At 37.6% G+C, this 24,789-nt stretch overlaps 1 protein-coding gene and 1 pseudogene across 1 annotated transcript in view; one reads left to right on the top strand and one right to left on the bottom strand.

Annotated features, from left to right (window-relative positions):
- LOC106697957 overlaps nucleotides 1–1,241 on the bottom strand; it is a 39,336-nt pseudogene extending 38,095 nt beyond the window's left edge.
- Nucleotides 1–24,789, top strand: part of LOC102442689 (plexin domain-containing protein 2-like) — a 315,731-nt gene that overhangs the window by 39,520 nt on the left and 251,422 nt on the right. The window lies entirely within an intron of this gene.

Raw genomic sequence — 24,789 nt, 5'->3', positions numbered from 1 at the left:
TTTTATTTTAGGATTATAGTTACATTATACCAGATTTGACATTTATTTAAATTAGCAACCATTACTTAGTGCCATTATAAATGTCTTTGGTAAGGTTACATGCTCTCAGGTTAATGGGAATGAATTAATACAGATTTATGTCTTCTTATCATGTAATTGGAATTACCTGCACTGAGGAAATGTGAGTTTAGTTTATTTTAAATTTTATTTTTTTTTATTAATCCTCACCTGATAATATTTTTCCATCGATTTTTTTTGAGCGAGAGAGAAAGAGAGGGATGAAAGGGGAGAGAGAGACAGGGAGATCGAGAAAGAGAGAGAGAGAGAGAGAGAGAGAGAGAGAGAGAGAGAGAGAGAGAGAGAGAGAGGTGAGAGAGAGAGAGAGAGAGAGAAAGAGAGAGAGAGAGAGAGAGAGATGAGAGAGAGAGATCGATTGGTTGCCTTCCACCCAAGTCCTGATAGAGGCCAGGATTGAACCTGCAACCCAGGTACCTGCCCTTGACCAGGATTTGAACTCATGACCCTTCCATGTGTGGGCCAACACTAACCACTTAGAAACATTGGCCTGGACAGATATGTGAGTTTAAATGAAAGGTTGGGGTTACAGGGGAGCATTCGGGAAGAAGGGAAATGAGTAGCCTTGGAATAGAATGTATTTTGGATTGTAGAGTGGTCCACTGGGCTAGGTAGCAAAAAAGGCATCACCATAGCAATACAAGCTATTAGGAGGGAAGAGAGAATGGTAAAGGGAGTTCTGAAGGATGCCAAAGGGAAACTGCAGATATACCCAGGAGTTGGCATACAGTGCTCTGTATCTTTCTCTTTCTTTCATTCCTAAAATGTTTACTTATTCCTAGGACTCATATTTTAGATGGTACCATTAATATTATATTTCAGACATATTATGTGTCAAATAAGTTGTAGGGGGTTGACCCAGAGACCTATCACCATTTGTCATAGTGTTCCTATGGGGAAAATGCAGAGGAAAACATTTCAGATGTTTAAGGAGTATTATAAATCTTCCAACGGAATGCATTTGTAACATATTTTAGATTTGCCCCCCCCTCCCTTTTTTTACTGTGTCTTCTTGTTTCCTTACTCTTCTTGCCTGAATGGTCTTTCCAAAGGTGAAATCTGACTTTGCCACCTCCTTGCTTTACACTTGAATGTCTCCCTCGCTGCGCTGACATTGTGTAACCCCTTTCGGTAGCACAGTCTTCAGGTAACCTTTTCAGCCTCATTTCTGCCACTTCATTCTCAGCTCCCCTTGAATTGCCTATCTCTGCTTAAGGCATTGTCCGCTCTCATATATTTCCCCCCTTCTTTTTGTCTATGGAGCCTTTTTGTCCCTCCCTCATTTCTGCTTTGCAATTTTTTGCCCATCCTTTAAGCCTCTGTTCAAGTCTCCATTGTTTTTAACCTGTCCTGCAGCTCTCCTTTAGCACATCTCTTAGAACCCTTCCGAATTCCGCGATAATTGGCTTCATGCTATTATCTCCATTGGACTATGAACTTGATGGCAGAGACTCTTTCTCACTTACCCAGAAGCTACATACAGACTCTGGTCTTTCACACAGAGAAGGTTTCATTTATGTTTTGCTCACATTTGATTAGTAAGTGGTATTTATTTAACGCTCCTAGGGAATTGCTAGCCCTCTTTCTTCAACTCTAAATATAGGAGATATACTAAATGTTGCTATTTAAAGATATTCAACTCTAAATATGGGAGATATTAAGTATGTTCCAAATATCTACTTATTTGTAGAACTTATAGTGGCAAGATGTTATTAATTATTGTAATAATGAACACATTGCATAGTCCGACAGGATTTCAATCTAAAGTATTTCAATTCAACTTGTTTTAAATAAATAGCTTTAGTCATTTCTCTACAAAGCTAATGGGATATTCTTTTGATTAGTATTTGCATGGTATTTATCTAGTATCTAATTTATAGTAATTACTAGTAAACATCAATATATAATATGCATAAATGAATATATTTATATATAATTATTTAGTATAGTAATATATAGTATTTATCTAGTGACCAACTCAGATTTAGTGCTTTTGTGTAAAATATGAGCATATGTTTTATTATACTTTTTATACACTTTTTGCATAAGTAATCTCATTTAATTCTGCAGAAAAGATTTTATGCAGCCAATATTTGTTGAGCCATATTACCTACTAAATGTTTACTATTTTCCAGACACTGGAAACTCAGCAGTTAACTAAAGAGTTGCAGTAAAGATAGCCAAGTTCTGCAATAAAGATAGTAATAGAATCATAGGAAAATGAAGAGGGTTCTTTCCTCTTTATGTTGTCTTCCTTAAGTTTAAAAACTTGAATCAGCTCATTAGTCATGAATGAGATAGCTTTCTCGCTTTATGTATTGCGATTAAAGGCACTTATACTACCTATGCTACACGATATCTACCCTACAGCGACTCGTTTTTCTTTTCTTTTTAACATTGAACTTCCCAATCAGAGAAAATGGAAGCAAATGGTGCAGGCTCCATTTACATCCTGCCAAGAGCTAGCCAAGTTCCTTAGAGTTGCTGTAGGTTTGTATCCATTTTCCTTTCATTGTCATTAGTCCTAGGGCCCTGATCTCTTATTCCTTTAGAAGCTAGAAGTGAAAAATGTGAGTGCCATGGAGCCCCAAGTCTATTTAAATCTGCTTTGAGAAACGGTAGAAATAGGTTGTGAAGAGCCTCCTATAATCCACTGTTTTATGTGAACTCTCCTCTGATTTTCAAGTGATGTGAACAATGTAACAAATGGGGGCCTTTCTTTCCATTTTTGTTTTTAGAGGGAAAGAGGATGTGATTTTGATCTTTAAGATCTAAAAATGAACCCACCTTGCTCCTATTTGAGTCTTCATGTCAGAATTCTTCCATTTTTAATGGCATCTGAGCTACTAAGGATGTGAATGTTGTGCTATTATGTTTTGGACGCTCTTTTCCCTCCAAGTTTTGTTTAGATGAGTCTTAGATCTTGGGTAGATGTTTGTGCAAAAGTTGTATTGACAGAGGCATCTGTGTAGATCCTAGTTCAAAACAATGTTTAGTTCTGGGAATGTTGTTCAGAAACAGCTGTCAGCTGACATGACATTATAGAAGTCTTTGCAGGACCGGTACACTGCATGTAGTGTTTTGCATTTGCCCCTTACGAACTGACGGCTGGGCTGCTTAGAAAGTATATTGAATGTTGTCAGGAGCAGCATATCATGCAGGATATCCTGGGGTACAGATGGGCATCACTCCCCACCTAAAGCAGCCCTGGCGGAGAGCTGGTATCTCCTGTAGCAATTCCTTGTTTGGAAGCTATATATTTTGTAGATAGATAACTCCAAGACTGGAATTTTTGTTCTTGCTTTTATTTTCAAAGTATGAATGAGTTAACGATTCAGTACCTGAATGGAGCAAGAAATATATCCCTAGGTCAGGGGTGGGCAACCCTGGCACGCGTGCCAAACATGGCACGCCAGTAACTTTTGCTGGCACGCGAAACTCTCTCTTATAATCTTCCATTTACAATTTTTTTCTTATTATCGACTTTTTTATTTTTCAGATAAATTCAGTGCAGGTGCATCTTAGATAAATAAATAATTTTACATGACAAGTTATCTTAAAGACCATAGACATGGATTGACGAGAGAGGGGAAGAGCAATTTCTATGCCTCTGCCTTAACTCTCCCTGCCTTCCTAGATCCGACCAGTGTTTTGGTTTCAGCCTCAGATGCAACGGGTTTTCGTTGACAAGACGACCGCCTCACCTACTTATTCAAAATTTCACTCTATAAAAATGAAACCGTCTCTCTCGCTTTTCCCACTGGTACTAACGAAAGGGGAATAAATTTCTATGTTTCTCTCGGCAGGAAAAGTCCCACTGATAATATCAAACGGAGTCATAACGTTTTCTGTCGGACTTTTAGTGTACATGTATACATTAAAAAATAAATGTATTTTTCATCATCATATACTGTGTTTTTGTCGCTCGAATGAATTTTATTATTTCTTCAAGGTTCTTCACATACGTACACCTTAAGAGATATCAAGTAGGAGTAACATGTTATCAAAAAATTAGGGTTGGCACGCAGAAGAATTTTGAGTCAGAGATTTTGCTGGTTTTGGCACGCACTCACAAAAAGGTTGCCCACCCCTGCCCTAGGTTTAATTCAATATCTTTCTGCAAAGGATTGCTATTTCAACTTTTTTTGAAAGTAGAATCCAAGGATTTTTAAAAGAATAATATAAGATTCTACATTAATCATTAATAAACATTTTTAAATTTTGGTTCAAGATAATATGTCATATGTTGGATGAGAGAGAAAGCAAACACTGGTTTATGGAAGGTATAGGCCAAGCATACTTTACAAAATATATTTTTTAATATCAGAGGAAGACTGTTTGGCTTACTAAGTGTGTGATTTAAATATGGAAATTCATGAAATTTATGGTGGATCTCTGACCAATTCAAACTAATTATCCACAAATTATGTAATATGTTATTTTCTTAGGAGATGCACCAACATGAATGAATTGAAGCAAAATGCCATTTGTGATAAATTTGGACAGATTTCTAAATTTGAATATGAGAAAGAATGGTTTCATTCTGATTAATCATATTTTGCTTTCTTGGGCTAAGTTAGATAACTATCTGGTACACCATCTTAGGTTAAATCTTCCAAGAGCACTTGCAAAACCTTCTTAGTATCCTCATTTTTATTTGATTTGATTTGAGCTATTGATTTAAATGTATCTTCTTTAAAAACATTTGAAGTAACTATCACCACATATATTTCACTTACTATAATTTAATCCAAAGTTTTATGAACACATTCATTCCTTGATTGATTTGATATGACATTTTTTAATCCCATATAATAAAAGGCTAATATGCAAATCGACCAAACAGCAGAATGACCAGTTGCTATGATGTGCACCTACCACCAAGGAGCAGACGTTCAATACAGGAGCTGCCCCCTGGTGGTCAGTTCACTCCCACAGGGGGACTGCGGCTCAGCCAGAAGCCAGGCTCATGGGCTGGTGAGCGCAGCAGCAGTGACTCCCACCCGGCACTAAGGATGTCCAACTGCGAGAGGGCGCAGGCCAAGCTGAGGGTCCCCCTCCCCCACCCCCAGTGCACGAATTTTTAATTAATAATTGTAGATACTGTCATATGGCTTTGTGTTCAACATCATCTTGACTAGGCTGATGCTTAGGCTTAGATGTCCTCAGAGGCTTCGCCTGACACTATAGTAGAAAATACATTATGACTAGATTCAGTAGGCCAGACCAATAGCAATTTCCCTAAAAGGCAAAGTTGTATTTTTGTTTTTACATTCTAATGTCAAGAGCCATTTTATCTTATGCCTCATATTCTTTGTGAATATATCCAAAGCATAAATAGTTAAAAATAAATAGAATAATTTTTATAAGTGCTTTTAATAAAAATACTACTGAAAAACTGAAAAGAGTGTCCAAATGAAGTTTGATTGATAATTGCCAGTATCAGTAAGTAGAATTCTAATAAAAATCTATAAACACCAATATTAAAAACTAATAGAAGGTCTCTACTACTTGTAATTTACCATCTCTAAAGGTGCTATATTTAGAAATTAAACCTGTTATTTAGGGTCTTAGAACCTCTTCAAGTATATTTGGAGGTTTCATATGTAAATTTGAAAATCTCATTTAAATTGTCTTCATATGCATAAAACAAAGGGGATGCAGAGTACTGAGGATTTCCTCAAACTATTGACAAGTTTTCAAAAATAAACACCAACTTCTTGCAGACACTGTACCTGACCTGAATTTAATGTAGTTGATCCATTTCTGATTATAATTTGTGCTTCAAAAGAAAGTTTAAAGTTACACTATTAAAAGAAAATATACAACCATTATTATTTTATTCATATTAACTTAAGTAATTGTCTAAGTTAAAAGGTGAAAGTTACTGCTAATACAAATTCTGTTGATTTATGGAAAAGAATCCCTTTTGTTTAATGAAACATCTTTGTTATCCTTGAAATAATTTTGCAGTGTTTCTATTTATTTTGTCAGCTTGCACTTTTTTACTTTGACACTTTATTCTTCTTCTAATATTATTTTAAAACAAAGCATTTCATAGGAACCACCAGTATGAACCATATTTGTGGTTAATTTAAAAAATTTGAGTGGGAAACTGCAACTCTTAGGTTAAAATAGGAAAGATATTTTTAAAAAATTTTTTCCTGTCGACATTTGGTTATCCTTGTTACTTTTTAATGAAGTATATGCTAGCACCCTCTGCCCTATCCTACAGATATTTAGAAATAGATTAGAATAGTTTCACATAGGTGTTTGAATGAAAGAACTCAGAGTTCAAGATTTGGCTATGCCCCTTTCTACCTTTAATAACTGTGGACGAGTTCATTTAAATTCTCTAAACCTACAATTCTCACATGTTCAAAATATTATATCATAGAACTATTAAAAGGATTATATAAGAGTAAACACAATATGTTAGTTATTATTGTATTACTTTTAAATTTTAATGTTAAGTTTAAATGTTTAATTAATTGGTGTTTCATTAACATTATGTTGAGCAACGTTTATTTATATTTAACTAGAGGCCTGATGCACAAAATTCGTGTAAGGGGCTCAGCCCTTGCAGCTGTGGCGGCTTGCCTCAGCAGCTTGCCCTGGTCCTCGCAGCCCCAACTTCATCCGGAAGGTCATCCAGAAGGACATCTGGAAGGTCGTTCGGCTGTCTGGTCTAATTAGCATATTACGCTTTTATTATTATAGATTATCTGTAATATTTAATTTTTATTTCCTTTAATGTAATAGCAGTGTATTGCTATATATTTCTGAACATACTGATTATGCTAGAAACATATCTAAGTTTTGTTCAGTAAAATATATTTTAAAATTCATTGTAGAGGAATATGCAATAGTTTAATACTCATTAAAATATTTAATAAGCCATCATGAGCATACCATTTAATGTGGTAAGTTTTATAAACTTGATGATACTATGGAATATGACTAAAATGAAGAAAAATAGAGAGAAAGGAGTAGAAATGCACTTCATACGGAAAAGATTGAAAGTACTAGGGTATTTCAGCAAAACTGAAAGTAGAAAACATGGGATCTGCTATTTATCTCTAATATGATTGAAGGTTATAAATTAACTGAAATATTGCACATTAGGTCATTTCCTGGAGTGAACAAGTACTAAATGAAGATTAGCTATAATTACTATGACCACTACCACTATTTCAACTTCTGTATCTATTACTAGAGGCCCAGTACACAGATTCATGCACTGGTGGGTCCCTCGGTGTGGCCTGCGGGGATCTGGCTGAAACCGGCAGTACAACACCACCTGCCCCTCCTGCCTGCCCCTCCTGCTCATCCCGGCCCCGCTATGCCTGCTGCCCTGTGACTCGGTAGGCTCACTGGCACTAGTCTGGCGCCCGTCGGTCAGCTGAGTGGTGCTCCCACGTTGGGAGTGCAGTGACCAGCAGGGGGCAGCTCCTGTGTTGAGCATCTGCCCTCTGGTGGTCAGTGTGCATCATAGAGAGCGGTTGATCAGTCGCTTAGGCTTCTATATATAGACTAGAGGCCCAAATGCACGAAATTCATGCAAGAGTAGGCCTTCGTAGCTCCAGCCGCCCTTGCAGCCCCAGCTGCCTTGGCCACCCTCACAGCCCCAGCTTCGTCCAGAAGGTCATCTGGATGGTTGTTTCGCTGTTTGGCCGTTTGATCGATTTGTTTATTATGCTTTTATTATTATAGATTGCTAAGCTGTTAGCTCACTAAACTGGTTTGATGTTAGGCTCAGGTGAGGAGGGAAAAATCCGTCATGTATAATTTATTTACTGCTCACTGTGCACTAGATTCTGTGTTAAATATTTTTATGCATTATCTCATGTAATATACACAGCAACCCTGTGAGGTAGGAATGAAAAAAATCAGATTTAAGTTTGAATTGCCCAAGATGTGAGCTGAGATTTGAACTTAGGCAGCCTTGCTGCTAACCACCACTAGGATCTGCATTCTCACATTGAAAGATTTGAAATGAGACAGAAGGCAGGTGGAGATCCTCTTGGAAGCTGGAACGTTGTAGTATTTAATATCCTAAAGAAAAAAAGCAAGGGCAGCAAAGCAAGGAGTCACAATGGCACCATTTTTCTTTTTTAAAGACTGCCCTAGCTGATTTGGTTCAGTGGCTAGAGTGTCAGCCTGTAGCATGAAGGGTCCTGGGTTCAATTCCAGTTAAGAGCACGTACCTTGGTTGGGGCTCATGAAGGAAGCAATCAATCAATATGTCTCTTTCACATCAATGTTTTTCTCTCTCTGTCTCTCTTCCTCCCTTCCACTCTCTCTAAAAATCAATGGAAAAATATCTCTGGTGAAGAATGACAAAAAACAAAAACAAAACAAAACAAACCCAGAAATAGGACCTCATGAAGAAAATAATCCACATATATGGTAAAAGGATTCTTGAAGATGTCATTCTTTTAACCACATTTTGTTGACATATGGACATATCATAGTTTGAAACCCTCCATCATATGACAAATAAAAAGGTAATTAAAAGGCAGAAGACAGATAATAGCATTGTATCAATGTCAAATTGTATACCAGGTGACAAATTTTATTAAAATTTATCCTTTCTTAGATTATTCGAACTAAAATTCCTTGTTCAGGCATAATTTTATCTAAGAGGTTCATTTTGACATTTCCCATTTAATTGTGCATGCTGCATTCCCAGTGTCCATTTCTTGCTCTGTTTTCCTCCATAGCACTTGTGTTGTAGCATACCACATAGCTGAATCATGTATTGTTTATTACATGTCACCTCCCTTTAGTGTAAGCCCTGTGAGGGCCAGGATTTCTGTCTGCTTTATTCACTCCTGTATTGCCAGAGCCTGGATGCATGCCTGACACCTATGAGACGTTTAATAAATATTTGTTAGATGAATATTTGGGAAGAACTAAGCTGAAATGCTTGTCTAGAGCAATGGGTGAGTTATTTTTCTTCCGAAGGAACAGATGACTTATTTTTCTTCTGAAAACCCAATGAGTTTGAGAAGGAGTTTCTGGGACCACTAGCCATAAAATAGTCTAGAAAGTGAATGAAGACATCTGCGAAGGCAACTCAGAGCAAGTAGGGGGAAGACTGCAGCATGTGGCCAGAGCAACTTCATCCCTGAGGCGAAGTTCAAGCCCACAATGGCAAGCGCCCAGATGTGAAGGAAACACTGAACGCAAGTTTGGGGAGGCCACAAGAAGATCATGACCCCTCCAGCGATGGCAGCCCTGTTAGAGCACGTGATAGGCCAGAGGAACATGCTAACCTGGCAGGAATGGAAATCAAGACCTGGAATGTGTGGTCTCCTAAAGAGAACCAGCCCAGCAGGGCTTGTGTCAGTCTTCTGTCCTAAGGAAATCCTGTACCTATTTGTGTTTTTGCAGTTTTGCCTTAACTGTCTAGTAAAGTTCCCTGAAACATTTCGACATTTGCTTAGCTCAACTAGGAAAACGGTCTCAGCCGCACTTAGACAGATGTGGCTTGGAATGCTCCAGACTGAGGAAGGGGCGTGGCAGCTGTTGGGAAACAGGGTGGAGTGTGGGGATGTTGGGCAGTTAGAGTCAAGGTGGGGGTTGTGGGCTTGGTAAATGTGTGTTGTCTCTGTCCATGGTTTTCTCCAGCAATGAGGGTCCATGGTCATGGGATGTAGATTTTCTCTGGGGTAAGTCAACCCAAGTGTAAAGAATTTCACTTTGTTGCTCCCTCAGAAATGCTGTTAAAGTTTCCCTGGGTCTACTTGAAGGTCACCAGCATTGGGAAAGAGTCTGGGACTGTTTTGTTAACTCCCCTTTTCCACATGTCTAATCTGTATGCTGATGCAAATGATTGCACAAACTCCTCACAGAACATTTTGGCTGTTTATATGACACCAAAGACTTGTTTTGACTAAAAACCTCCTAATGTAGCAAAAAGGTCGGTAGTGGTTCAAAACAAGGGTGTTCATGCAGTTCTTTTCTATCACGTGTGCCAAAGTCACCATATTTCAAGTGCTAATGTTTGTCCAGGAGTTACCAGAGTTCTTTGCTACGGTGATTCAGGATGGGGTGAGTCTAGAGACGTGTTGGGAACAAGGAAGGGCTGTTGTGTGGAAGGCTGCTGAGTCTATGGTTATTGTACAGCAAGCACACCTAGCAGAGCAGTGGGACTTTGTTTTGTAGATCATTCTAGGCTCAGAGGTATGTGAACCTAACCCTGCTTCCACTAGTGGAGAAGCACTTATTTTATGTTTCCAAAGTATGACCTTTTGTACAATGGACCGGTGGGAGACTTGCAGTGGTTCTAGAATGAAACAAAAACATTTATTAAAAAAATCATAATATAAACAATGTATAAAACGTACTCACTTTTTAACATTATAAGAAATTCCATTTCATTTCTTTGGTATCGCAAAGGCCTATTTCCATTGCAGAGTGCGAGTAGGTGGTTATGTGGGAGCCATGGAGTATTGGGTACCACCTAAAATGGTCCAGAGTAAAAAAAGGTTTGAGAGTCAGTTCTGGGAAGGAATATTCAGTTCCTGGCTTTTAAAATTATGAACCCAGGTTTCCAAATTCATAAAATCGCAGACCTGCCTGTGGGTGGTCAAGGAAAAGGTAGAGGAGAGAGCCATTCCAGCAAGTGGAGGACAATGTAGAAAACTTTACTTACTGAAGGTAGCTCCCGTCAGCAGCTGAGCAGGCTGTGATTGCAGCTGATTAACTCTGCTTATTCCTGCCAGAGAAATCAGTAAAAAGAGCAATATCACTAAGGGATCTGAAGAATGAGGGCTGGGAAATGGCATCAAGTTGAAAGCATGGGGAGCATTTAAGATAAAGTTTTTATTCTATTTAGAAACAATTTATATGAAGGAAACATGTGACAAGTTTATTTTAATTTTTAAATATGTTTTTATTGATTTTTAGGGAGAGAGAGGAAGGGAGAGGGAGAGAAATTGGCTGCTTCTTTCACACTCCCTTCTGGGAATTGAGCCCGGGCATGTGCCCTGACCAGAATAGAACCAGCAATCTCTTGGTGCAGAGAACGACGCTCAACCAACTGAGCCACACTGGCCAGGGCAACAGGTTTCTTGGAAACCATTGAATTTTCTCTTATTAGCTGGTGTGGAAGAAGGCAACTCACATTTCCAGAAAGGTAGGGCGTCTTATGCATTCAACAGGGACACGTCAATCACACTTTCTTTCCTACCCAATTTGTTTCCTCGACCTCAGACAGTCATTGACTCTTCTTTAAAAAAGTTATTTATCAATTACAGTTAACATACCAATATTATGTTAGTTTCAGGTATATAACATAGTGATTAGACTTTTATATACTTTACAAAGTGCTCACTCCAATAAGTCTAGTATCCATCTGACACTGTATATATAACTACTAGAGACCCAGTGCATGAAATTCATGCATGGGTATGGTCCCTAGGCCTGGCCTGTGATCAGGGCCATCTTCCTCTGCTGCCCACAGCCAGCCCCGCCCCCCACCGCCACCCACCCCCAGTTCCCCATTTGCCATCGGGTGATCGGAGCCTGCTGGCCAGGGAAAGGGATGGAGAGGTGGTCAGTGCGCCTCATAGTGACTGGTCAAGCAGCCATTCTAGTCGTTCACTGTTAGGGGCAATTTGCATATTACCCTTTTATTATATAGGATATATGTTGGATTCATGACTCTTTTTAAAAATGTTATCTTTATTGTTAACAGTATTACAGACGGCCCCTTTCTTTCCCACTGACCCTCCCACCCTCACCTCTACTGACCCTCCCAGGCCTTCACCACACTACTGTCTGTGTCCATGGGTTATGCGTAAGTGCATATAAGTTCTTAAGTTAATCTCTCCCCACCCTGATCCTTGAACATGTTAAAAAATAAATAAATAAAACCTTGGTAGAAATTGCAGATGTAGACTCCTTGCCCTAAGATGACTGCAGGTCTGAGAGGGGGATGAGTAAAGCACAGCACTTAGAATGCAGGGCACACAGTGCTAGAGAACAGGCACGTATAGCTAAATGGGTCAGAAATTCAGATGCAGAAAAGGGCTTTTGTTTTGGGGACCTGGGGAAAGACTAGACCAGGCTCCTTGAAAGACATGTCATTTGAATTGGGCCTGGAGGGATGGATGTGACCTTAGCAGGCAGAGTTGAAGGCAGAAAGGATTACAGGGCTAGAAAGGTAGAGTGCTTATCTAGGGGAGCTGGGGGAAAGATGACCCAGGTTAAGGAATTTTCACTTTATATGATCAGGAAGAGCAGTTGTCAGAAGTTGGAGGAAATCTCCTCATGGGGTGGGTGATTAGTCTACATGATTTCTCTGCTGCCTTCTAATGGTGTCATCAAAGAGCCAACAATATTATTCCAATGAAACGTTCTAGACTGCAGGCCCAAGAATGATATTACAAAGCCAGCTCCATACTATGCTCAGCCTTGTTGTACTTCTTTGGGTTTCAACATGGAAACTGGTGCAGAAGGCAGAATTTTATGCCATTTTAGTTTTCCCAGTCACTTTAGAAGATGTGGCAGTGATAGAAAATTAGCAGAAAAGAAATTCTGAACGTAGCCAGTGGCTCTTGCAGTTTTGCCCATTAATTGTTTTATAAAAATAAATAACTGAAAATTGTATGTAACAACATGAAGGAAAAAGAATAATATGGTTGCTGTTTCCTATTTTCCAGGAAACGTTATCAGCAAGGCTAAAAAGATAAAAAGAGGTAATGTTAGTTTTTAGAAGTATTTTGAAATGCTAAATTTAAATAACGAAGTTCAACAGCTTTGGTAAGTAACAGTCAAAGGTAGTAAAATGCCCAAACTGTGTAAAGCAAATGAACATGTACATTAGAAATAAAGGTGCTGTGTGGTCCTTGTGTACTTGCATGCGTGCATGCACAAACTAATCAATGTTCAGTTTCTTGCCAGAATGCTGAGCTGCATGCAAACAGAATTTAGAGTTCTTTCAGTGAACGTGTGTTCTATAGTGCAGCTGGAAATACAAGTTAAAGTAATTAGTTCAACTTTTCTAAAACATCAACAGCAGAATTTTTGTTTTCTTCAACTGTATGATTTTCATTCAAGTTAAAAAAAATTCAAGTTTGCCTGAGAATTAGAGAAGTGAGAGGTTTTGTCATCTCTCTCTCTAATTCAATGTTATATAAAATATTGGACATGTTATGATAGAAAAGCTCAGCGTGTTCATTTTCTTTTTTTAAAATTTGGTTTTGACCAACATTCCTTGTTATGGAATAGAATGGGATAGGAGTGGGCAGGACAGGACGTGACTGGACAGGGCTGAACAGAATGTGACAGAACAGAATAGAATAGAACTGAACTGAATAAGTGTATTATATTTAATCACACACAGACACACACAATTGTGTCCTAGAGTATTGTTTAATATTGATTTCTGACTCTTGTCACAGTTGAAAAAATGTCTGAGAGCCCCTCCATTAGTCCCATGGGAACACTAGCTCTTGGGATTCTGCAGTGTAGTAAACTTTCAGCTCAGGGGTGAGTGAGGTGCTGGTCTCCCCACTTTCAGGCAATCAGTATGAACTAGCTGTCTTAGGGCACTCCTCACTTGTGCTGAATGCACCATTTTCCTCTCTCCCACTTGAAAGCACTTCTCCTCAAGAATTTGATGTAGTCCATTTTTCAGGGGTAAATATATATATATATATATATATATATATATATATATATATATATATATATTCCAATGCAAAATTAATCCTGAAATTTTTGTTAACTTTTGCCTTGGGGAAAAACAAACAAACAGACCTTAGCATTTGCCTGTAGCATTTTTTTTTCAGACAAATTCCACAAAATTGGAACATAGTCCAATGGTGGCGATTATGAGTCCAAACATTTGTCCATAATTTATTCTTCCCAATTTCTTATTATGAAGTTCTATTTGCACCATGGATCTGGGAGAGTGGTAAAAAAACCAGAAGGGAAAAAATATATATAAGTTAGGAGGGAGAGATGTATGATTACAGACTAAGAGATGTTTTCTATTTGTAGCAAAAAGAGAGTTTTGCTAATTTTGGCAGATTATTGTAAAAAAAAAAAAACACAAAAAAAACAAAACTTTTGCATCAAGACTTATAAATCACTGTAGAAACTATCTTTTCCAGCTTGAATGTCGTAAATGTACACAAAACTTTGATTTCTGGTTTCTCAACCAATGTTGGGCTGTAGATATATTTTCTCTGTAAATGGAAAAGATTGTATGCCACCACCCAAAGTCATACAGATCATGTGTCATAGACATGTACGCTTGAAACCACTATGGCCCTATCATCCTATTAACCAATCTCACCCCAATACATTTAATAAAAAATTAAAATTAAATAAAAGGAGACTATTTTTAAAACCAATTCTTTAAGAAGAGGCAAAGCATCATGAAATCTGAATAGTTATGATAGACTGTCACCATGTGTCTAGTTATAGCACATATGTATCAGGTTTTTTCCATTTCATTTCACAGTGTTTCTTAGATTCTTAATTGTGACAGAATTTCTTGGCAGATAAAAGCATTTCTGCTTCTAACAACTGTTAACTGTAGTTAGGTTAAATTCAGCTATTTCATCAGTGATATTACATTGAAGGTATTTTTTTAAATCGCATACAAAATCATATCTGATCTTTTGATAACAAATTAACATTAGTCATAGTTACCCAAATTGAAAGAAACCTAGAAAACAGGTGATCCTATATAAAATGCCAGTACAGTCAAATATGTAAAGACTAGAGGCCCAGTGCACGAAATTCGTGCACACTAGGGTCTCTAGGCCTGGCTGGCGATCAGGGCCGATTGGGGCCTTCCTTCATTCTGCGCCGCCCCCTGGTGGTCAGTCATAGCTAGTGGTCGAACTCCCGGTCAGGTCAGTCAAACTCCCAAGGTGACAATTTGCATATTAGCCTTTTATTATATAGAATGACCTCAACAAGTTGTTTGCATCCCATTGAATGATCATTGAAATCTGTGGGGATAAAACAACATAGTGATAGTAAATAACTTCTCCCATGCATGCACACAGTCAATAGCAGAACTGGGACTAGACCAACCTTTACTGAGTCACCATTATTTCTATGACTAGACCAACCTTTACTGAGTCACCATTATTTCTATTACATTTAATCTATTCTCCATTTCTTCCAGTTACGTGTGTTTTAGTTGGATACATGACTACCTAGCTAGTTATGATTTATTAATCACACCCATGCATTTAGGTATGGCCAGATGACTAGGTTTTTCCCAATCACCGAGGAGAAATGATGTTTGCAACATCTGAATAATTGCTTGGAGAATACTGCTTCCCCTCTGAGTGGGCTGGAATGGAGATCTGGTAAAGCAGCTTCTATTCTGAACTTAAGGTCTGCACCCTAGTGCAGTGGAAGGGAGCCAGGCCGCTGGATGAACTCATGGATCAAAGCCACTTACTTACCCTTGCCTGTTGCCTGCCCCTGGAGAGATATATAAACCTATAACTCGACCGAGTCACTGTACTTTTGGGCTATAGGAGCTTAGCCTACTCCCTAACTATGGTTACAGTGGTTAAAATATATTCTATAAACTTTTGATACATTCCTCTTCCTTGGTCTTCGACATGGGTTAGCATCAACGGAAGAATATGTCCTATTTAATACAATACCAGCAGATACTTTGTGGGGAAGAGCTTAAAGCACCTTCAGGTAGTATTGCTGCAACAGATACTACCCAAACCCACCTTGCTTTTGGGGAAGATGCTTTGGAGAAAGGGATAACAAGGAAATTTAGAGTGGAATCAAGCAAGAAAATACACTTGGAACATTTAACTTTACAAATGCTCTTTCCTACCTGTTAGATTTTTAAAAGTTTATTTTCGTTGAAAGGGCATAAACATTGAAAGAACTTTGAGAATTGCACATTGTATTAATAAATACTGTCTGGAGCAGTGGTTCTCAACCTTCCTAATGCCGCGACCCTTTAATACAGTTCCTCCTCATGTTGTGGTGACCCCCAACCATAAAATTATATTCGTTGCTACTTCATAACTGTAATTTTGCTACTGTTATGAATCGTAATGTAAATATCTGATATGCAGGATGTATTTTCCTTGTTACAAATTGAAAATAATTAAAGCATAGTGATTAATCACAAAAACAATATGTAATTATATATGTGTTTTCCGATGGTCTTAGGCGACCCCTGTGAAAGGGTCTTTCAACCCCCAAAGGGGTCACGACCCACAGGTTGAGAACCACTGCTCTAGAGTCAAATTCAAGAAGAATACTTTTTCTAGGAATGATAAAATTCCCAAATACATTCTTTTTGAATAACGGTAGTGCTCAACTCTAGGCAAACACCTTTAATATAAAATGTGCTTATTGGCATTTGGAAAATTTAAGCTATCAATTAGTTATCCTTACCCCCAATAGTTAATTGAAGCTAAAATGGCTTAATATCTTTCTGATGTATTAATTGTGCTACATAGCTTTTTATAGCTCAACTTATTTTTATTGCCAAAGCAAATTATTTGGTCTTTTTTTCTGCTAATATTTTTCAGCTTCAAATTACTTTGTCACCTCCCATGTATTAGAGAGGATATATAAAATGAACTCTGGCTTTCTCTGGGTGTCATGCTATTTTGAGATAGTTCTCATTAGGCATTTTGACTTTCTCTCAAAATTGACAGCCAGCTTGAGTGAAGGTGTGGGGAAGCTAACACAGAGGGCTTCTCTCCCACAAATGTACACAATGTTTCCTTTTTATTTTAGTGTCTAATCTTAAACTTCCTTTGTTTTTATTGATACCACTGCCTTAGGCATGCTACCTGGTCTAAACTGAGGGAGCTATTCTTATCTGCCAATAGTATTAGCCAGTTAATCACTGTAGAATCTTGGGATTCAAATGTTTTAGGTACCTGTTATGAAAGAGAGAGAGAGAGGGAGAGAGAGAGAGAGAGAGAGAGAGAGAGATTCCTTCATTTAGGGATTAAAGCAATGAGAGGACATCTGGTTAGAACTCTGAGAATTACAGTTTTTAGAATGTGATTAAGAACAAAATGCAAAGTGTTAGTCTGCTTACACTTGCAGTACTTAGAGTCTACTTTCCTAAGGCCGCGACCCTTTAATACAGTTCCTCATGTTGTGGGGACCCCCAACCATAAAATTATTTTTGTTGCTACTTCATAACTATAATTTTGCTACTGTTATGAATCATAATGTAAATATCTGATATGCTATATGTGTTTTCCGATGGTCGCGACCCACAGGTTGAGAACCACTGACTTAGACTCACATAAGCATCGCTGACCTATCAAATGCTGTGTGAGCATCGTAGTGCTGGCTCATGCAATGCACTCACTCAAGGTTTGTTGATTGTTTGTCACATTCATACCCATCCAGAATATTTAGATGCTGTTTTGTATAATTTTCTGCAATCAATAAGTTTCATATATCCATGTCTGAATATATATATCAAATTATTCTAGTATTTATTTGTTAAATTGCACACCCAGTATGTGTCAGACATTTTGCCAGGTGCTTGCATTTTAACAAATATCGACGCTTAGGGATTTAAAAGGTGAAAGATTTATGCGATCTGAAGAGAAACCAGAGTATTGACGCTTAGGGATTTATAATTCAAAACATTACTGTCTAAAACTTTCTTTTTGTCCATCTAGCTATTTTAGAATTGTGTAGGGTAAGTCTATTAGGTATAAAAACTGCTGCTACAATAAAAGCAGTTTAGATACCGTGTTATTCTCAGGGACTAAGGGACATTCACTCATTCCTTCAAGAGAATATAACCAACTTACAGTTTTATTGAATTACTTATACTTATACCCTATCTACCTCACAAAAGATATTTAGGGCAGGCAGTCCTATTGGTGTTGGTTGCAGGTGAGGAGGAAGAGAGGACTATGACACTGTAAATAAGCAAATGCTGTAGGAGCTGCAGTGTGCTCCCAAAATGCCAAAGAGTGGGCCAGCACATGTTGGAGAAATTACAGCATCTTTGAGGTTGAGATGCCAAGTGAAGGATCATCCTGGAACACCGAGTGGGAACATGGGATCAGTAGAAGGGTAAAGAAAATGCTGATGCTAAGTGCAATCAGCATGCAGTGCCTACTTTGGAGGTCAGGAGAACATTATCAAAGATATAGTTCTGGGAAAATATCAATGTATTTGACAAATAGCAATTAGTTCAGAATTTCTGGACCATAGTGTAGACATTGGGAGGTTGGAGGACTCTGGGGAGATGAACCCCTCCAGGGCCATGTTGTAGAAGGCCTTGCTTTTCAAGCTGAGGAGGTTATACTTAACTTCAGTAGGCAGTAGGGATTCATTGAAGGGCTAAGATCAGGAAGAAGAAGTAAAAGTGCATTTAAAAGGATTAATTTACTGAGTTTTATAGGATAGGTTGAGGTATGAAGGAAGTAAAGGTGGGACATCAGATTGAAACTTATTGTGGGTAATATACGTTACAAGTAGATAATGCAAGACTGTGGTTGACCTAGCCCTGATTTTTATTGCCAGTAAGTTGATTTAGTAAATCTACCATTCTGAATGTTTAGAAATGCCCTTGATCTAGGGGCTTTTTTTGCCCTTCTGTTGCGCTATCCTATCTAATAAAAGAGTAATATGCAAATTAACCATTACTCCATCACAAAGATGGTGGCGCCCATAGCCACAAGATGGTGGTGCCTAGTCCCCTCAGCCCTGCCACTGGAGTGTTTGGGCCTGTCAGCCTGGCCAGGTGTCGTGGGGACCAAGTGGAGAGGCGGGATCCGTCCACTCCAGTAGCAGATCAAGCCTTGCTGCTCTGCCACCTCTGGAGTGTCTGTGGCCAGCAGGGCCTGCTTGGCCATCACCACAGCGCCCCAGGAGCAGCCAAGCGCAGCCCAGGAGCAGGCAAGCATGGCCTGCAGTCAGCACCCAGCAGGGCCTGCTTGGCCGTCACCGCGGCAACCCGCAAGCAGGCAAGCATGCCCGCAGACAGCACTCAGCAGGGCCTGCTTGCCTATTGCCGTGGTGTGGAGCAGGCAGGCCCCACAGAGAGCAGAGAACCATGGGGAGCAGGCCTAAGCCGTCAGTAGGCCATCCCCTGGGGGCTCCCGGATTGGAGAGGGTGCAGGTCGGGCTGAGGGACCCCCCGCACCCCCGTGCACAAATTTCATGCACTGAACCTCTAGTTGAAAAATAAAAACCATATGGGGAGTTTTGAAACAAAATTCTAGTTGCTTTGACTCATGTGGACAGAAGTTATTCTGGAATAGCAGCACTCTTCTGCATAAGAAACCACAACATGCGTTAACACTTTAGACCATAACTTCAGGATAAAAATGTATGGGTATAGTTTCAAAACACTAAAAGCACAATCTGATAATCAGTAACTTAAAGCTTGGGTGACCACTTTTTAAACTATGCTAATGAGTAATTCTTTGCTATTCTATGGAATCTATTACATGGCCAACTTTAATAGTGATTTGCTTTTTTTAAAGTTTTCTATTTGGAATCAGTGAAAAGAGTATTTTCTATTTATTTCAACAAACACATTATTAATGTCAATAATGTTACATACAATGTGCTAGGCAGAGAGGCAATTTTGGAATTTTCTATAAAATAAAGCATCCAAGACTTACCTTATTTCAGCTTTTTCCTCCTCAACTCTCATTCTCTTTCTAGACCCAGTCAACATTAAATTTTTACTTTAATGTTTGTATCTTATTTGATGCTGTTGTTACTCCTGGAATATTCTCTTTTTTTTTTTTTTCAATTTCTGCTTCTTTAAAAACTGCTTAAAATACTTTAGAAATCAGCAAAACTGATTTTTTTAAAAATAACCATATATTTATAGTTTTAGTAGTCTGCAAATAATTGTATCAATGATCTCATTTTAATTCTAATAACACTATTATGAGATCCAGAACACTATATTTACACAAGAGTAATTAAAATGAAGTTGTGCCCAAATGAACCTTGAATTTGCCTAAGTGTTTGGATGAATTGGGTGTTTTTTTTTTTCACTATCCTAGATACTTCCCATTTTCCTTCCTCTAAATTTATGTATAATATGTCAATGTCTTTTAAGAATGGAGTCTTTCACTTTCTCCTCCAGTGTCTCCTTTATAATGTGAGTGTTTTAACTATTAAGGCTGAAGCTCATTACAAAAATAATTTTACTGAATTAGTAACTATGAGGCAGCTTTACAATTTAATGTGAAATACCTACTAGATTTACTGAGTGACCTCAACTGTATGGTACCAAATAACGGAATTTTTAACAGAATATTTTTATTTTTGACAACTTCTTTTAACATCGCATTCATAAAATTTTATAAGGCTGCTCTGAATTGCTTGAAAAGGCAGATGTGACAAAAAAATCTTAATGATGTGTTACATTATGAATATAATAAAAAAATGGTTAAGAAACTTTGGTAGTTGATTACAGTGCTAAATAAAATTGTTTATAAATTTCTCTATTGTTGAAATTCCCAGTAAGTTCAGATAAGATAACTTTGCCAGTTTTGTGTTGTAGAAGGCATTGCAGTTATTAACAATTTTAGGTTATTGTGTCATTACATTTCATATATTTAATATATCTTATGCATAACCCATATTTAAATATTTGCAGTCTACAAAATCTCAATGCTGTCCTTCTCCTTGGACTGAAAGGATGTCTAGCCTAACTTAATATTTTAATCGCTTCTTCATGCAGTCATCTTAGGCTGACAGGCATCTATTTTGGCAGGATTTCAGCTCCAGTTGATGTATTAAAATGTGATGTGTTTCCATCAAAATTGATATTTAGTGCCTACTAAGTGCCTAGGTAAGTGACGAGTGGATTTTTCTTTTGATGGATTTCTGATGTGAAGCTCTGGCTCATATTTTAGCAATACATTTTGGGAATAACACTAATTCAGAAGCACTTGTCTTTCCTCATAAGATTTTAAAACTTTCATTTACATTTATTTCGGATTCACACAATAAATATTAATTCATTATTCTACAGAAGGAATGTTAACCTGAATGTAGCAATCAAGACTAAGGGATCATGGTTTGAGTCCACTAATTACGGAAAGCACGAAGCCCAGAGATCAATATCAGGAGGCCAACAAAATGTTTAGGCTAATTAATAATGGCAGAACAGAGGACGAAGAGGTTAGTCAGGCTTTGGAGAAATTAGACGATCAACTGGCAGATCCAGGATTTAAACCTAGTTCTGTTTGACTCTAAAGTCAGGCAGTTCTTTTTCAACACTGCTGTCCTGTTTCCATAAATAGATGCCATGAAGCAGTGTGGCAGAGCTAAATCAAGGAGTCAACTGTAATAGTGTGAAAGGTTTATAAGGACAAATAGTAAATTTTGCACTTCAAGAAACAACTGCAAACAAATGGATGAGATTTGGCATATGTCACAAAGATTTGTTCAATGTTAGTCAACGTCCTGAGATTAGCCAGGATTGCACCTTGACCAGTGTTAAAAGAAGCACAACATAGAGAACAAATAAGATGAGAGCCTATGTTTGAGTCTTGGTTTCTTTTGTTCATCTACACTTCAAGGGAACTGAAATTCTGATATTTATTCAGAAAAAAAAGTTAATAGATAGTTAAGAATGCATGCTTATAAGGAATGATGAAAACAATGGAGGGTATTTAGGAGGCTGTGAGAAAGCCTTGTTGGACATGATAAATGCCATCAAAACTTGACTTTCTTTATTTTTAATTGAATTTATTGGGGTGACATTGGTTAATAAGATTATATAGGTTTCAACTGTACATTTCTGTGATACATGATCTGTATATTGCATTGTGTGCCCATCACCCAAAGTCAAATCATCTTCTATCACCATATATTTGACCTCCTTTACATTTTACAACCCTTAACCCCCTTTCCTCTTGTAACCACCATACTGTTGTCTGTGTCTATTCGTTTCACTTTTTTTATTGTCTAAAGTTTTACATATGCCTCCTAGTTTCACTTTTATCTTCCACATTTGAGTGAAATCATATGGTTCTTGGCTTTTTCTGACTGACTTATTTCACTTAGCTTAATATTCTCAAGGTTCATCCGTGTAGTCGCAAGTGGCAGTATTTTATTTTTTTCTTATGACTGAGTAGTATTTTATAGTATATATGTACCACAATCATCTTTATCCAATCCTCTATCAAAGACACTTTGGTTGTCTCCATGTCTTGGTCACCGTGAATAATGCTGCAATGAACATAGGGGTTCAAAGTAAATGTTTTCGAGTTTTTTTCAGGTAGATACCCAGGAGAAGGATTGCTGGGTCATATGGTATTTATTGTTAATTTTTTGAGGAACTGCCATACTGCTTTCCATAGGGACTGTACCAGTTTACATTCCCACCAGCAGTGAATGAGGGTTCCTTTGTCTCCACAACCTCTCCAACCCTTGTCATTGCCTATCTTGTTGATAATGGCCATTCTAACAGGTGTGAGGTGGTATCTCATTGTAGTTTTGATTTGCATTTCCCTAATAGCTAGTGAAGTTGAAACTTTTTCATATACCTTATTTTGATAGTCTTGTTAATATATTTGTGTATTTTGTAAAACTAATAGCATTAAAAATCAAGAGAAAATTATCATTATTCTTCCTATTTTACTTTTGTGTAATTTACATCTTGCAAGAATGTATAATGGTTATCTTGAAGGAATGGTTGGCCACAGAAGGAAGAAAAATGCTGAGAACTCATTTAAGGCTCCTTTATTTCCCCCTGGAGTATTGCAATAGTTTAAATAATGCACCCAAAGATCCATAGTTTGGCTTCTCTTTTTCTGCAAATTAAAAAAAAAAGTTACACTTGAAAACAATCATAGGGATCAAGAGAGGATAGTGAAAATTAAAATTTAGTTCAATTCTTTGGCCTCAAATTTGATATGCCTCTCAGTCATATAACCTCCCTGCCTCAGTATGTTCGTGTTGCAGAAGCTCATCTTTATTTAGGTCAGAGATGCTCAAATGTTTCTGTTTTTGGAGGTCTTGAAACTTAAAAAAATTGAGGACCCTAGTAATTTTTTGTTGTGAATTATATCTCTCAATATTTACTATATTAGAAATTAAAAGTGAATTTAAAATATTTAAATATTTACCTAATATTTTATTTTAAAATAAATAAAGTATGTACATATTTTTATGAAAAAATACAGTATTAATGAAAAACACTATATTTGTGAAAATAGAATCTTAGAGGAATAGCAACATGTTTTCCACTTTTATAAATCCAGTATTCAGCTTAACAAAAGATGTTTAGCTTCACACATCTGGGAAATTCCACTGTAGACTCTTGAGAAAATGAGGGTGAAAAAGACAAATAATGTCTTAGTTTTATCATGAAAATAGTTTTGACCTCACACCCGCTTCAAAGGTTCTCAGAAACGTCTATGGATCCCAGAACACACTACTTGAAAAGCACTAGTTTAGAAACTAAGTGTGTGTTTTTATTTTATTTATTTATTTATTTTTAAATATATATTTTTTATTGATTTCGGAGAGGAAGGCAGAGGGGAGAGAGAGAGATAGAAACATAATGACGAGAGAGAGAATCATTGATTGGCTGCCTCCTGTACGCTCCCTACTGGGGATCAAGCCACAACCGGGCATGTGCCCTTGACCAGAATCGAACCTGGGACCCGTCAGTCTGAAGGCCGATGCTCTATCCACCGAGCCAAACCAGCTAGGGCAAGATTTGTATTTTTAAATCTTTTTAATTAAGTTCCTTTGGTAGTTACAGATAATATGTTCTATATGATCTGCATCATTGACAATTCAGTGAAACTCTTTCATCAGAGAAGGTAGTGATTGAAAACTAGGAAAGAAACTATGTGAGTAAAAGATATGAGGATGAGGAAACTAAATAAAAAGTGTGAGTATGTGTATGTGTGTACACATGTGCTCACACCTGTGCTCCATACATGTAAAATATAAATGTGTCCCGTCAGTCCATCAAGAATGTGGTAATAGAGAGCAATAAAAAATATCAATAGTATCAAAGATAGTATTTGCCTGTTTTGAATGTAGAAGTGTTAAAACCTAATGGGGTCATTTGACACAAAATAAAATAGATTATTGCTTGAAACAGGATGGAAAGCTTTTTATAATGACAAAGACAACAATGGCAGGATGTAAGTCATTAACGATGACATGAGTGCTGAGCCAGCCAAAAGAAGGAAGAAACTAAGATTTTGACTTAGTCCTGCACAGGCCACATTCTGTCATTGGATACCTGTCTCATTGCAGTTTGCAGGTTAGTCTTATGGGGAAACACATGTATCTGTTTCTGACAGTGCAAGATGCTTTGGTGTCCCCTGAAGAAAGTATTCATGGATTTGCTCTAATTAAAGTGTTCATTTTTTGAGGAGCTTTCCTTTCACATCTTTATTCTCCTTTAATATTTTAATAAACTAGCAGAATGAGTTGTCAGCTGTGCCAAGAGAATGGTAGGAAAGTATTGTTTAGTAAATATTAATTGAACTGAATTGACCGAAGGTGATATAAATTTTACTTCCTGAGAATTTTGGAGTACTAAAATTATTGAGGAACTCTTCAGCTGTATCTAGGATTTTGCATAAATTACAGATTTTATTTTCTAAACCAAGTCTTTTTTCTTCTGGTTATTGATCTCCCGTAAATAGTTGGGCAGCCTTTAAAAGAATGATTAAAAGAATGACCAGAAGTAGATTACCTACATCAGGGAGCAGTGAACTGGTGGGA

The sequence above is a fragment of the Myotis lucifugus genome, unplaced genomic scaffold, assembly GCF_000147115.1.
Source record: "Myotis lucifugus unplaced genomic scaffold, Myoluc2.0 scaffold_121, whole genome shotgun sequence".
NCBI classification, from domain to species: domain Eukaryota; kingdom Metazoa; phylum Chordata; class Mammalia; order Chiroptera; family Vespertilionidae; genus Myotis; species Myotis lucifugus.
This window is presented reverse-complemented; position numbering and strand designations above follow the sequence as displayed.